The sequence below is a fragment of the Corvus hawaiiensis genome, chromosome 6, assembly GCF_020740725.1.
Source record: "Corvus hawaiiensis isolate bCorHaw1 chromosome 6, bCorHaw1.pri.cur, whole genome shotgun sequence".
In the NCBI taxonomy this organism is placed as follows: domain Eukaryota; kingdom Metazoa; phylum Chordata; class Aves; order Passeriformes; family Corvidae; genus Corvus; species Corvus hawaiiensis.
Window position 1 is genome coordinate 28,674,641 of NC_063218.1, and position 14,917 is coordinate 28,689,557.

At 45.3% G+C, this 14,917-nt stretch overlaps 1 long non-coding RNA gene across 3 annotated transcripts; it reads right to left on the reverse strand.

Annotated features, from left to right (window-relative positions):
• Positions 1-2,928: 2,928 nt before the first annotated feature.
• Positions 2,929-12,827, reverse strand: LOC125327651. Of its 3 annotated transcripts, none has more exons than XR_007204337.1 (4): positions 12,494-12,827; positions 11,954-12,031; positions 6,567-6,611; positions 2,929-3,684 (listed from the first exon to the last, which is right to left on the reverse strand). It is a non-coding gene; the product is annotated as an uncharacterized LOC125327651 (long non-coding RNA). The 3 variants fall into 3 exon arrangements; XR_007204338.1 differs by lacking the exon at positions 12,494-12,827 and adding an exon at positions 12,184-12,261; XR_007204339.1 differs by lacking the exon at positions 12,494-12,827 and adding an exon at positions 12,136-12,212.
• Positions 12,828-14,917: the final 2,090 nt, after the last annotated feature.

Below are 14,917 nucleotides of genomic sequence, written 5' to 3' on the forward strand. Positions count from 1 at the left end.
TTCCTCATTCTATCTTTTTTTCCTTGATAAAGTCTTAATGTTGCTGATGCTGCTGTTCTGCTTGAATCAGGAGCCAAAAAACACGTGACTTTTCTAGCTCTCCACTTTTTTTACAGTTTCTGCACCACTCAGACTGATGGCACAGACTCCAAAGTTACAACTCTGGGCTTTCCATAGATGAATCTTGAAGATGCAATACAAGCACAACACGAAGAGAAAGAAAGGAGTTTGCCTGTAGGTACTCTGAACTTTTCACTGAATTCATTTGAGCTGACAGGAACTGGATGCTATGTTTGAGTGACAGAATTTACCCGAAAAGGAAGTTAGCATAGAGGAGAGGAGCATGAGAAGCATTATAAAAATCTTTACTAAAGATGAGAAAATATATCATGTTTGAAAAGAAAACTGTGGAATAAGCCCTGATGGTCATAAATATTTTAGGTGTTCCTGCAGAGAACCGAAACCCATCACTGATTCAATTTTTTTTAACCAGGGAGATTATGACTAATATTTTCTGCTGCTTGTGTGTGTGGCTTGGTGTTCCCTAAAACTGTACTACACTGATTCATTATTTTCTTTAAATGTGAACCTAAAGATGCTCTCTTTTGGTGTGTTCTCACTTGCTTTAGGGTTTGTTTTGGTTTGCTTGGTTTTCTGTTTGGGATTTGGGGGGTGGGTTTTGAGGTTTGGGTTTTTTCTGATTACAAAAAAATAGGGACTACTTCTAGGTGAAGTAGTGTGATCCTCCTCCCCTCTCCCCAAAATAAAAAGTGGCTCTTCTGAGTATCAATCTCCTTTAGGAAGGTCTGTTCAATCTCTGGAAGATTAGGGACATGTATGAAGGAAGATAGTTGTCAGGGTTTAGATCAAAGTCGGGGATTGGTGAGGGACAGGGGACTGGGGAGAAAAAGGAATCACCAAGCTGATCTCAGAGACTGCAAGGCATCCAGCACCTTCCCTCTTAGGGCAACATGTACCTTTTTCCTGCTACTTTCAAGGAGTTGAAATAACTATTTGAAAAATAAGGAAAATTGCTCTTCACATAAGGCCTAAACAATACTGAGCTGAAGCTTTAGCAAAATATTGGTCCCTTTTTTGCCTCTCAGACAATCAGAAAATCCTTTGCGTTTTCTGTTTCAAAAAACCCTAAAAATAATGGATAGTTCCTTTCAGAAATTACCAGTAACACCCCATTCTTTCCAGGTTTTCAGAGCTCACAGTAGTGGCTGGGTAGATGAGGCCATCATGAGCCAGAGACATCATCAGCACAGAACACTCTGCTATTTATTTAGATTCTGAAAAAGAGCCTTCTTGCTTATTTTCCTAAAATAATTAAAATGCATCACTTAAGTTCCGATTTGCTAAAAAAAAAAAAAAAAAAAAAGAAAAAAAAAAGGCGTGGGAGCATAAATGTTTTGGCTCTGAGCTGACAGTAAATATATCTTCACATCATATTTTTATTTTACCGTTTCCAATGCATCTATCCTTCCTAGGCCCTTCCCCTCCCCCATTAATCTCTGAAGTGTCTGAAAGAGCCCTGCAGCTCACAGCATTCTCTCTCTCCCCTCTTTACGACGGGAGATCAGATGTATTACCTTCCCCTTCTGCACGCCTGATGACGGGATGGAGGAGTGGGTTCAGCCGGGCTGTTGGGGCCCGCGCCCGTGGTTGGCACACGGAGCGCAGCCGAGGGAGCCCCGCTCCGCGGGCGAGCCCCGGGCAGGGCAGCGGCGCCCGGCCCCGCTGTCGGCGCGGAGCTTCCCCGCGGCGGGGCCGGCTCAGGCAGCGGAGCCCGCCACCGCTGAGCCGGAGCTGGCGCTTACCCCTGTCTGTGCGGACGTCGGGCACCGTTCGGGGCTTTGGTGCTGCTTTGTTGATGGGTTTTTAACCCGCAAAACAGGTCGGGGGGGGCGTTACCCCAAATTCTTCCACTGCTGACTGCCTACCCCGGGAAAGGAGTTTCTTGGATTAAACTAGGGGGAAATATAAATATAGGTTTGTTTCAATCTTTATTCCCCTCGAAAGCTGAGAAATGTCTGTTATTTGCAGGCTGCGCAGGGAAGCCAGCTCGATATTAATTTAAGACGGGTAACTCCAGCACTGCTGGTGCTGTTCATTTGCAATTCCTACACACTGGCTATTATGTGCAGGGAACTAATCCTGCCTTGCCTTGAAAACAGAGCTTTCACTTAGCTCGCTGCGCTCCTCAGATTTCCTTTATAAGAGAGACGTTGTTTTGCTGGGATTTTATTATTTTTAATAACATTACATAGGTATTTGAATTCTCCCAATAAGTGTGTACTGCTTTTTTTGCTGTTGTTTTTTCTTTCTGGCTCTTTCTCTCATGAGCCTTTGGGCTCCTGCCGTGCTCGCGTTGTTGCCGTGGGACGGGATAGTTGGTAGCACCCATGTTTCGTTCCTCCTCCCTGTTGTAGCTGTCGGCGGTGAAAACCAGCCCATAGGCACTGCATAATGGCCAGCCCTCTCACACTCTGGATCGGTGTTCGGCCACGGAGCACCGCCGAGGCTTAATTGCATGCATCTGCTGGCATTTACTGAAAGGGCGAGCGATATGGGCCATACTACGCACCAGGGAATCCGTGCCTGAGAGAGCTGTCTCCTCGTAGGCAGGCACTAAGTCCGGCAAAAATCAGGCAGGCTGGTCTCCGGCCGCTAAACTCAAAGTCCTGAAATCCTGAACCCGCTGACATGAAGCGAGCCCTTGCCTCTGCGACCCCTTGCAAGCCAAGGCTGGCCCCTCCGAGGAAAGAAAACCCAGAGGCCAGTGTAACAGACCCCGGCCCACCCAGCCACATTTTCCCAGAGCACCGAGAGCACCCGAAGGTAGCGAGCGACTCAGCAGTCCCGGACCGGGCCAGATCTCATTTAGACCGGGCCTGAGGGGCTGGAGCATCTGATGGTCGCTAGTAAGACGCGTTTAAAGCGTTTATTGGCATTATGGCAATACAGTGCACGGTCAAAAACAATTCAAGAAGTTACACACCACAGCCTTTCCCGCCAAACCCGAGGAAGAACCTCCAGTTCTGCACGAAATTACTCCAGGAATGAAATAATGCTTGCAATTTTAGTAGGATTTTAGTTTATGTAGTAATGTCTCTCCGACTTCGCAACCGCCTTTCCCATCCTATCCCCTGCCCCGGGGCAGAATTGTTCCCTACGATGAGTCGGCGATTATCGAAGAGCCTGACTTAACCTCGAACACCTGCCTGGAAGATTTTGGGACCGATTATTTTGTAAAGTACTGTCCCTCGAGTCGGCCAGAATCCAGATTTCACAGCCGCATCTCGGAGCGCTCCGATGGCGCCTCTGCCTCTCGTCAGGGCTCTAGCCCGTTTGACAAACGCAGCTTCTCCTTCTCCCGAGGAGACGATGAACTCACGCTAACACTACAGCCACTAACTTCTCCGATCTCTCACTCCCAATCCTCACTGACCCGCTCCCCAGTATCCCTCATCTCTCACCCCGCCTTCACCCCCCCACCCCCCCCATTTTTCTTTTTGGTTCTAGCGAACAAAACCAGGCATTTGATGCCAGCACACTGTCCTGAGCTGCTTGTGCATCATGACTTCGCAGACCTCATTCATCACGGATCCTTCTCCCGGACAGTTCCCACTTTGGCTGTCAGGCTTTTCTCGTCACGTCACCTTCTTCCTCCACAGATACCTAATCAGGGAGAGAGCACATCCCAGGCACATCCAAGGCAGAAAAGTCCGCCCACCACCACCTTCCCGTGCTCCCTGCGACCGCCCTTCAGGCCTCATGGCTTGGGTTTCCCAGGGCTCAAGAAATACAGGAATAGAGAAAAGGGCTCAGCTCTGCAGAACCTGGTGCTAAAGCAGCTTCCCCGGATTCCAAGTTAAGGGCACTGATTCAGTGACGAATTTCCCCAACCATGACACGACAGCACCAAAAAACTTTCTGACCGGGCTGTTCACATCAGTTCCTGCCAAAAAACTTTCAATTCTGGAGAACGATGCTGCTGAGATAGCTAACGGCATCTGAAGCTTAGGAAATGCTGAAGGCCTGGTTAGCAGAGAGAGGAAAAAGCAGGCATTGGGGAGAGTTGTTCAAGAGCTCCTAATAAAGTCCCATTAAATCACTATTTTTCTCAGAAGAAAGGTAAAGGTATGAGGGCGTCTATTCAACCCTTTTTTAGTATTTTTTTTAAAGCATGAAAGAAGGTACAATCTTTAAGAGATTGCTCATGACTTAAGTGATGACTCATCACACGGTTAGTAGCTTTTCAACTATCGGCTACCACGAGATGTCCATTAAAGCATTAAAACAAAACAAAACAAACACACAAACAAACAAACAAAAAAAAACCACCACCAAAGCAAAACCAACTAAACAAAAAGGAGCTGCGGGCCCAAACTCCCATGAGTCACCGTGTTTAATAACTAACTAGGTTCAACTCTGCATGTCTACGTGTGTTTGTATTTTCACTGTCAAAGAATAAGCGTGTATGTTCTTCACATGTTAGATTTGCAATTTCGTGTTCATTTCGACATTCCCTAACGACCCATCCCACAGAGGTGTCTAAAAGCACCTACAGATTATCTCCTATCTCTCTACTACTCTAATGTGACACACCTACTTACATTTTAGGGGTAAATAATTTGAGAGAGATTTACAGTTCAACCCTCTCAGCAGACAGGAGGAGAGGTTTGCGTGAAATATAAATTCAAGAATGTAATTCTTTCTCAAACAAATAATCTGTTCCCTTTCAAATATAATTAATGTTTTGATAGTGCATTTCTTGTGAGAGAAAGATACAAAAACAGAGGCAACCTCTTGGATCTCTGTTTGTATATCTTCAACAGGAATTTACAGTACCTATCTTGTGAATGTGACAGATAGAGTGTTTTAAACATTTAGAATTCTATTTATTAGAACTAGAGCAGGAAGCTGATAGGTCTTTACTATCCACCGTGCCCATTTTATGCACGGTTTTGTTGCAAAGGAAATTGCAGTTGAAGGAGGAGGGCATTAGTCTTTCAGGGGGATGAGAAATGTTCGCTAGCTCTCAGGGTGCAGACTTCTGTCCTGTTGTGCTCAGAAGGCATATGTCCTTGTGCTTTGTCTTTCATTCTCCTCTCTCTTTCCTCCGCGGGATTGAACCTATGTCCCTTTTCTTCTCACGTAGAGAGTTAAAGAAAACAGTGGGCGTATTTTGGTTTTGAGTCTCCAGCATTCACACTGGTCCGGGCAACGATGTGTTTCAAGTCATATAGTCTAAACAAAACCATTTTTGAAAATGCCCAGAACATTCGTCAGATGCTTTTAAAATACTCTTATATGATCATATGGTTCATTAGCTATAGATCTGCTACCTAATCCAGCGGGGGTGAGTTGTCTTTTTTCCCCTTCTTCCCCTCTCTCCCTCTCTTTACTTGTTTCTCTCTTTGCTTGCTATCACCGGTCTCAGAGGAAGGTATACAAAGACAATTCTGCCACGCTTGGGAGCACAAAATTCACTGATATCTCTTCTCAATGCCTTTATAATTTCTAAAGCGCAACACAAAACCGTCTTTGTGAGGAAAAAAAACCCAAAACCAACCAACCAACCAACCAATCAACAAAAAAAACCCAAAACAAACAAACAAAAAAAATCAAAACAAAACAAAAAACAAAACCCCAAAAAAAACCTCCAAACCAAAACCCAAAAACCCATCAAAAAAATCAAAACCAGAACAAAACAAAACAAAAAACAAAACCCATACACCCAACCCCAAACCAAACCCAGAAACTATCTTTTAACTCAAAATGCTATGAACACTGGAAATCAGTTTGAGACCAAAGCCATATGGACACTCCTATCTAGTCCATGAATGGCCAGATTCGACTTCCACAAGTATCAAAAGTATATTTCACATTCATGCCACTGCATTGGGTTCCCATTATGTCTCTAGCCTAATAATACATCTTGCCATACAGTTCATTTTCCAATGTCATATTATTTTTGAAAAATCGAGTATTAATCAGAAGAGCGGAGAAACTTTTAAAAGCCTTGGTTTCCAGCTGGGGTTGCCTTGCCTCACCTCACCTTGCTCAAGCCGGTATTTTCAAAGAAAGGGAGGACACATCTGAAAATGACTCTTCATAGAAAGTGCCAGACCTGCAGTCGGTCTGAAAGTCTTTAGCAACAATAAACATTAGGAATATGCGTCATTACTAACCTTGAAAAAATAATCAATGGACTTAGAAGAGTGGTATTTGCGTTTATAAAACAGTGCAAGGAAGGCCCTCTAGTTGTACAGGAAACAGACCTGGCTATTCCGATGTCAGGCTTTAAAAAAAACCCAAAAAACCCTCCATTTTTTTTTTCGAATTTATAATCTCTAGATAGATTATTACTAGACCCATAGGATGTTACCTCCCTACACAGGGTTAGTATAACTTAGATTTAGAGTATATAATATTGTAATTTTAAATTTTATTATATGTATTGTCAGGATTTACCTTTTCTAGAAACTCCTAAAATGTCTTGTAAACACCTGAACACTATGACAGAGATAACCTTAGTTCAGTACAAAGTTACCAACCTCAGTCATTGAGATCCAATTAATTCGATGTTTGCCTCCAGTGATCTGTGAAAAAAAAAAAAAAAAAACATACGGAGAGGGAGGCGACGGACACACAAAAAAGGAAAATATTTACCGCATTGATCTGATAATATCTAAGAAAATGTCAAATACACACTTTTTAACTATCGTCTTTTAAAATTGCAAAAAATAGTAAAAATAGCTTTGGTACCTCTGATATGCAACTGGTCTTTTTTCGCCAAAGGCTAACATTAGGGACGATCGCACTTACGTTCAGAAAATATTGTTATTTTTCTTAATGGGGAAAATTGGACTCCCGCGACTTAGATCTGTGGTTTTTAGAACTGGGATGGAAATTGGACTGACACCACTTTGCACTTTAACAATCGGATTTCGTCAGGGTACAAGTTGTTTGTTTAACCCGACAGCTCCGTGCACCCCGTCGCACGCTTTTACACACTCATTAAAACGATTATTCACGACCTGTCGAGTGTTTTCTCGTTCATTCACAGGAAAGACTTAGAGCTCTAAGATTCAAGAGCATACGGTCAGCTATACCACTGGCCGAGGGGAGAGATTACTTATCTCTGTGATCATCTGATGCGAGGCTGTCTTATCTCTACAGGTTGTAAAGCAGCAGTTCCTGGACGTAAAAGGAGGGAAAAAAAATCCTCCCCCCTCCCCAACAAAACTTGCCGAAAGCAAAAGCCGAGGAAGATAAGTGAAGAAGGTCTCAACACTTGCTCAGCACGGCGCGGGTCCTGTTCCGCTTCCCAGCCCGTGGCTCGGGCTCCCGCCGCGCCGCTCCGCGGGCAAGCGGCGGGCACGGCGGCGGGGGCTGCGCCCCGCGGGGCAGCGCGGCCGGCGTGGGCCCTGCGGAGGCGGCCTTCCCTCCCTGCACCTGGCTCTCACACCGGCCCCCGCCAGCTAGCCCTGATCCCGAGCTCGCTCCCCGCCGCCGAGGTGCCTGGGTCGGCACAGTCGAAGCGGAGCGGGGAAGATACGGATAAAGCAGAGCCCTCCCTGGAACGGCTGCGAAAGAAAATGCAGGTGTCGGCTGGAAAAGCGTGTTAAAAAAAACAGATCAAAATGTCAGCCTTCTGGGGTCCTGAGAGGAAATGGCTGGAAAATAGGCCTTTTAGCAGAGATGCTGGGGCGATTCCTTTTGGACCTATTAAATCATTAAGCAAAAAAAGCAAGACAAAATACCGCCTGCTTTGAGCACTCTGATATTTGGATGCTGATCCTTCCGTTTTGTTTGGTTTGGTTTGGTAGGCTTTTTTTCCTTCAATATATCGATTCCTGATTTCGATATTCAGATTACCTCCAATCCTTACATTCCATCTATGAGGAAACCCCAGGGGCCACTCTGTTGCTGGGAAGGTGTTTTACACTTACAAAGGAAGCCAAGGGCCCGGAAGGCGAAGCACACATCAACTCCTGTTCAGCCTCTGCGGATCCAGAAACCCATTTTTCATTTGGAAAATATCTAAACATAATGCCCCTTTATTTAAATGAACCGACCCCGAATGCAACAAGGGATTTTAATCTGAAACGGTTTCCTAATTGCTCGAAAGGCAAGCACGTATAAGTAATTCGTTAAACTTATTGGATTGCAATAATCCACTATCAGGTTAGCTAAGAATGGATCTGTCAAGTGTGTTTCCTAGTCTAAGCTCTTTCTTTCAAACCAATCTGGTATAATAATTAGCAGACAAAGAACCCGAAATATGTAAGCAAATACCTAAAGATCTGCATAAATACACATACTAATCAATAGCAAGCTACTCAACACTTGTCTTATTGATGAAGAGACAATCGATTTTGCTGTTCCAACCTGCAATCAGAGATCTGTATTTAATTATTAGTACTTTTACCTTCGCTGATTTAGTAATAAAAATAGAGGTAATATGTCCTACCCTTCCACCTAAATGCAAATGACAGTGATGACATAACTAAAGGCAACTTACGCTTCCCAGCAAAACAAACAACTTTGCTCAAGCAGAATAAGCAAGCAAGCAAGAAAAGAGCTGCCTTTTCTTATGAGTGCTAGATGACACCTTCACAGTCAGAAAAGATCGGACAAATATATACATGCATATACACACACGTGTGTACACGTGTATATGTATAGCAATAGAAAGATAAATATAGAGGGAAAAGTTCATTGATAAAGCAACAATGCCATTTTTATTTGCAGAATTCTCGTCTGTTTTCTCATAAACCCATATGAGTATGTGTATACTATATGCTAATCAAAATACCCTTGCCATTTTGTACCACTGTGAATGTGGTACAAAACCTAGACTGCATTTAGAGTCCTCTAGATGCGCTCGCCATCAGAAGTGCGGCTCAGAAGTCTAAAAAGAGATTTACTTATCACCAGCATATTGTGAAGTTGCCTATGAGCCATAGCATTAAATATATAAATGTATATGTGATGTGCTTAACCATACCCCACCATAGACCTCTGTAATAATCTGTCCCAGCTTCGTTTTGTTCGGGGTCTAGTGAAAAGTCTAATCGCAGCCATCATCCCCATTAGAAAATATACTGGTGTGGGGGTGAAGGAGCGTTTGGGCCTGCAAGGGGAATAAAAAGATGTGAAACGCAACTTACAACATCACCAAGATTTTTGATTCAAAAGAACAGTTTGGTAACCAGTGAATATTACCTGCATTTAATTTATGAAATTACTGCATCCTTTTGGGGCATGCCACTCTTCACAATGAGCTTGTGCATCATTTTTTATGAGAATACAACTTTTTTGTTGTTGTTCTTTTTGTTTGGTTTTTTTTTTTTCCTGGTTATGTTCTAAGACTGAGAAAGGGTTCCTCTTTTTCCTCTATAGCCAGGCTTCGATCAGATTTTTTGGCAGGTATTTGTCTCCTCTTGGATATGATTAATTTAGCAGGCTAGTTAATATTAAATAGTTGAGATGAGATAATTTCTGAGTAAAAGCAAGCAAGGTGGGGGCGTGGGGTCGAGAGGCGACAGAGAGGGGTTCTCTTTCTTCCACTAACCAACAGTGCAGGGCAAACGCTTAGCTTGGAGGGCCTCCAAGTTTATGGGGAGCTCGGCGAGGTCTCCCCCGCCGGCGGGCCGCTGCAAACCCTGTTCCTCCGCCACCGTCACGGGAGAGCTGCCGGGAGCGCCCTGAAGGGGAAGAGCTCCTTTCACGTGTTTCGACTTTCCTGTAAAAGATGCCCCTGCGAAATCATTTGTAAAGAGCTCTGAATTCCCCACTGAGGAAATAAAAATCAACCCAAGAGAGCCCAGGCTTCATGTCGCCTTTGTAGTTCGAAATTCAGGCTCCCTGGTCAGGCAGCTCCGGGCGAGGAGAGGTTTCACCTCTCGGGCTTAGGTTAAGCAGTTCTTTGCAGCTAGCTTTACAGGGATGCTTTACTCACCTTAGGGTAGGGTGACAATGGCAGGCTTTTCTCAGACTCCCTCCCGTTTAGTCTTTCTTCTCAAATCACGGATAACCCCAAATACACTTGGAGGACTCCCTAGAGATAATTCTTTGAAATGGACTTTGCATTCATTTCCCCGATTGAGAGCAGCAAATCCGCTCGCTTTGAGTCTAATTCGCTAGCCTGATACTGTATTCTGTTACAAGGTATTGAAGAGGAGGGAGGAGGGGAGGTTGCTAGTTGTTGCTTTGGTTATTTGTTTATTTTGGCAGTTTAATTATTTTTTTTATTGTTGTTTTTCAAGTTTTCGCTGGTTTGTTTTGCTCCAGCGGAGCGAGAGGTGAGTTTAGCAATCCCTTTCCCGGATCGGAGCATCCTGGACTAGTTCTTGGGAAGAGGTCTTTAAACTCCTTTCCCTAGGGCAACATCTGTCTGTTGGCAGCTAGAAGAACGCAACGCTAAGTCTGTATGGAGAAGGACACTTCAGATCTTTCCTCCTTTCTGAGGGGAGGGAGGCGGCACGGACTCAGGCCCTGCGAGTACAAACGCCGCCTGCAAGCCGCCGCTTTACCGCCGGGAGGGGGTTGCCGGGCCGTGGGAGAGGCCCCGAGCGGCCGCCGCGGTTCGCCGGGCGCGGTGCGGCCGCTGCCCGCGGCCCGGAGGGGCGGCTCTCCCGCGGGCCAAGAGCGCCCCCAGCCCGCGGGAGGCGCAGCGCCGCCGCCGCCGCCGCGCCGGGCCCCGCCGCGCCCCGCGGACACGCGTGTGCGGGCACGGCTGCCCGCGAGCGCCGGGAAAGCGCCAGGCTCTGGCGGCGCCAGGCCCTGCCGTCCCCGAGATACGCGAGTGCGGATGCCGGTCTCCGCAGCGCAGGGCGTGGGGAGCTCCACCGGTGCCCCGCGACACCCACGGGGCCATCCCCGGACAGGTCTGCGCGGGGCAACACAAACACGCCGGCGTATCTGTCACAAGTCACCGCCGGCGTGTGCTGTGCGTGTGCGAGCGCTCGTCTCCGTGCACCGGTGTCGGGCTTTGCCATGCGAAAGCGACAGGCGCTCGGTACCGCTGCCCCCTGCGCTGAGGTGTCCCAAGCACAGCGTCACGGAAAACTCAACTTGCTGTATATCAAAAAAATTAATTATTTTCATGAGGTCAAAAATGGCAGGAGCAAAGGGGTCAAAGTCATCGCCGGGTGGGACATCAGCCGTGGCTCTTCCCCTCTGCCACATCAGGACAGCAAAAGAAGAACAAGTCGGTCCACGGAGGGCCCCATCCCGGGTCCTGCCCACGCACCAGCGCGCCTGCCCCCACCCGAAAGGATGAGAACGCTGAGCACATCAGTTTAATCAGTCGTTTAAACTTCCGCCCCTATTCCGAGATTTCGGCACGTAAATCTCCACGTATACAGAACACAGTCATAGAATTTGGGGAGTGGGAAGACAAAGGGAGAGTGCCTGGAGCTCTCTCACAGACGTGAACGTTGCCCGTGGTCGCTTGCAAGGGCACATTTTCTCCGCTGGAGCACTCAAAGCAAAACCCAGCTCAGTACGGCTCTTTGCAAGGTCTCTCTGCTCGATCTCCCAAAATTTTTGGCATTTAGTTGCTTTCCTGGAAATTTAGGGATATTAGCACTCTTTACACAACCCCGAAAGGTGCGATAAGCCTGTAACTTTTTCTCAAATGACAGGCTCAGAATTTTTAGAAATAATTCATTACGGAATCCGCCTATACTCGCCATGCTAAAATCGTCTTTCATATAGCAGAGATGGATAAAGGACCAAATTTCCTCCCCAAATGAGTGGTGGAGGGGAATTTTGCCTAGCCCCCGTAATATTTCTGTGCTGTGACCAAAAAGGCAGAGCATGCTCAGGGATCTGCGGGAATGCAGCTCTCTCCCATTCTGGTACCAGCGGACAAAAATCGCGCGTGTATTTACTTGATTCTCGAGTGTAAAAGAGGAGTAAAATCCGCACTCACCCGGTGCCGTCGGAGGACTCCTATCCCCAAATGCCATCGTGCGCCTTTCTTGCAGGTAGAGGCAGTTTCTCCTGGCATCTTAAAAAAGGCAAACACAACATTGCACCCGTGTGACTTTCTCTGACATTGGTGGCAAACAAGCAAATAAAGAGCACGTTAACAAAACAAGCTAAAATACCTACAGATTAACCACAAGAACTGCTAAATCGGCGAAGAAACTTCCAACTTACCGATTGAAACGAAAGAACCCGAGGGGGAGGGGGAAGGCCGGGGGAGGAAACACTTTGAGGAAGAGACCAAAAAAAAAAAAAAAAAAAAAAAAGAAGAAGAGACAGAGCGAAAATCCTGACATTAGGCACACGCAGTTTTGGTGTAACTGGTGCTTTGAAACTGTGCTTCGGTTGCACGGGCGATCTGCTTATCGGGGGGCACGGGGAAACAGTACGTTTAGACAGAAGTCTGTCATCTCTATTCATTCGTATCACATGGATCTGCCTGTGGGGATAAGAGGTAGGGAAGATTTTCTTGAAGTGCACCTACCCTTCTGGCGGGAAGGATTGCTGGGCAGGTTTCTTCTGGAGGGTCCCATCTCTCTGGAGTAGCTGAAGTGGAGTTGAGGGCAGGTTCTCCGGTGAGGTAGGAATGTGCAGGAACTCCGCCCTCTGGGCACAGTCACACAAACCCAGCACAACAGACACAGCCAGCCCTAAAACCTCTATTGATCTTCACCTTCACCTCTTCCTAACCCAGTTGCCCACCAGGTTTTGATCCATTTACCCAGGCACCTTCACCACGGGGCGGAAAGGGGGGGTATTAAAAACAAGAACATTTCAGTGCACAGAAAAGCAGAGGAGCTACTACAGACACTAGTGCAATGGATAGACACCTCTGCAGTCTGTGTGTGTCTATATGTATGTATACATATTTATTACCAATGCTGAATTTGTAGTCGCGTAAGATGTATGCGCATATACTTTCTCGGGCGCCTGTATTATTCTCGATCACACGATTAAGTGCAATAGCCGTGATTATCTAGAGGCAGACTTTTTTGTTTGTTTGTTTGTTTCCCTCCTAAGGGAAAATACAACAATTAAAGAATAAAGTCGCTAATAAAAGAAGGAGTCTTGCTCAATGTTCCTTCTTAAGCAAAACTCTGATGTGGTTCAGTGAAAACATAACCGGCGTTCAGTGGGAGTTTTGCTTGAGTGAATAGTGAATACATGGTGATTGAGACCTCATATTATCACAAGTGGTGAGGGGGTGTGTACCTGAATCATAATTTCTGACATAAATCTTAATAATCATCAGAAGAAGTTATAAAGAGCAAAATGACGTCCTGGTTAAACTGTTTTTTTCAAGTATCAGATTAAAATATTATCACTCCCCCAAACAGTAGTTTTGTGCCATCTAAGTAAAATTACACTTTTGTTCACTTTCTTTTAAACCCTTTCGTAAGAATACATTCCACACAACGGATGATATTTTAGTGCAACAAAAGACAGATATCTAAAATATGACAAAAATTTGATTGGCCAAATACCGCGTTGAGAATTCGAGTTACTGTTTATTATGCTTCAAACATGTTTGCGAAGGCAGTCTTAAAGTCGTAATTGGATGTTTCTTGATGAGCAGATTTCTTCTCCTACGATCTACGCGAGCAAAGTTAATCACCTCAAACATCAACTAAGAATATAACAATAGCTCCTTAATTCCATAAAGGCCGCCCGTCCTCCATAAACACCCTAAATTAGGAAACGCTAAAGAAACGACGCTAAGACACCGCATCACTCTAGAAATGTGCATATTTTAAAAATCCTAAAAGCTTAGCTTGAGGATTTGACATATAAACCACCGCGGAAACAAGAATCAGATTAACAGAAATACTGTACGCTAAACCACCCCACCCCACCCCCCACCCCACCCCCCCAAAAAAAAAACCCAAACAAAAAACCAAAACCACAAAAAGCTCACCACCACCAAAAAACCACCAACTCCCCCAACAACAAAACAACAACAAAAAGAAAAACAAAACCAAACAAACCACCACCTCGCATTCAGTGCCGAACAAGCCTGTGCAAAGATTAGCCTAGCAGATATCCTCAGCGAACAAAAGGGTTTCTCTGGCTGGGGAGCAGGCAAAGGTAAAGACATATTTGGGGCCTTAGCGGTCCTGATACAATCCATGACAACTTTAGAGATTTATTGGTGTTATTTTGGTTTTGTTTTGGGTTGGATTTATTTTTTCCTTCACAAAAATAGTCTGTTTGCTGGTAACGTGTATGGAAACGTGAATAAATTACCAGCTCAGCAACCACCCCTGCGCCCGGTTTAAGAGAAAGAGGGAAAAGTCTGTGGCACCTGAACTCCTTAGGCAATACTTTGCAACACCGAGCCTAAAGGAGAGCTCTGGGAGTGAGCGCTGGCTAAACTAAGTCTGGAGAGACATACATCAAGGCTACCCTTTTCAGGAATTATTATGCATCACGCTTATCTAATTAATGCTTATTAGCCAACCTCAAACTCTGACACGGCGAAATTGTGCTTTCTTCCAATCTGATCTGTCCCTTTCCTCCTTTCAGTACACTGACAGCAGATTTTTTTTACATTGTGAAAAAATAACATGTTACATATGTGCTATTGGATTTCCTACAGCATACAACCAGTTGCAAGTGGTAAATAATAAATCATTTTCTTTGTCAGCTGCAGCAGATGCTTCTCTTTTAAGTTGTTTAGGCACAAGTACACAGAATGGGGTCTCTAGGCTTCAAGAATTTAAATCACACCTATTGCATTTTATTATTTCCCACAGAGTTGTTGGGAAAGAGTTTTGTTTTTTAGTATTTTTGCATCACTTGTTTTAATGACAATAGAGTAAAGAATATGGGGCAGCGTAGGAGCTTCCAAGTGGTGGTATCATCTCTTCTTCCCCAAACAAAGCAATCGTTTTCTCATAGTGATGATTAA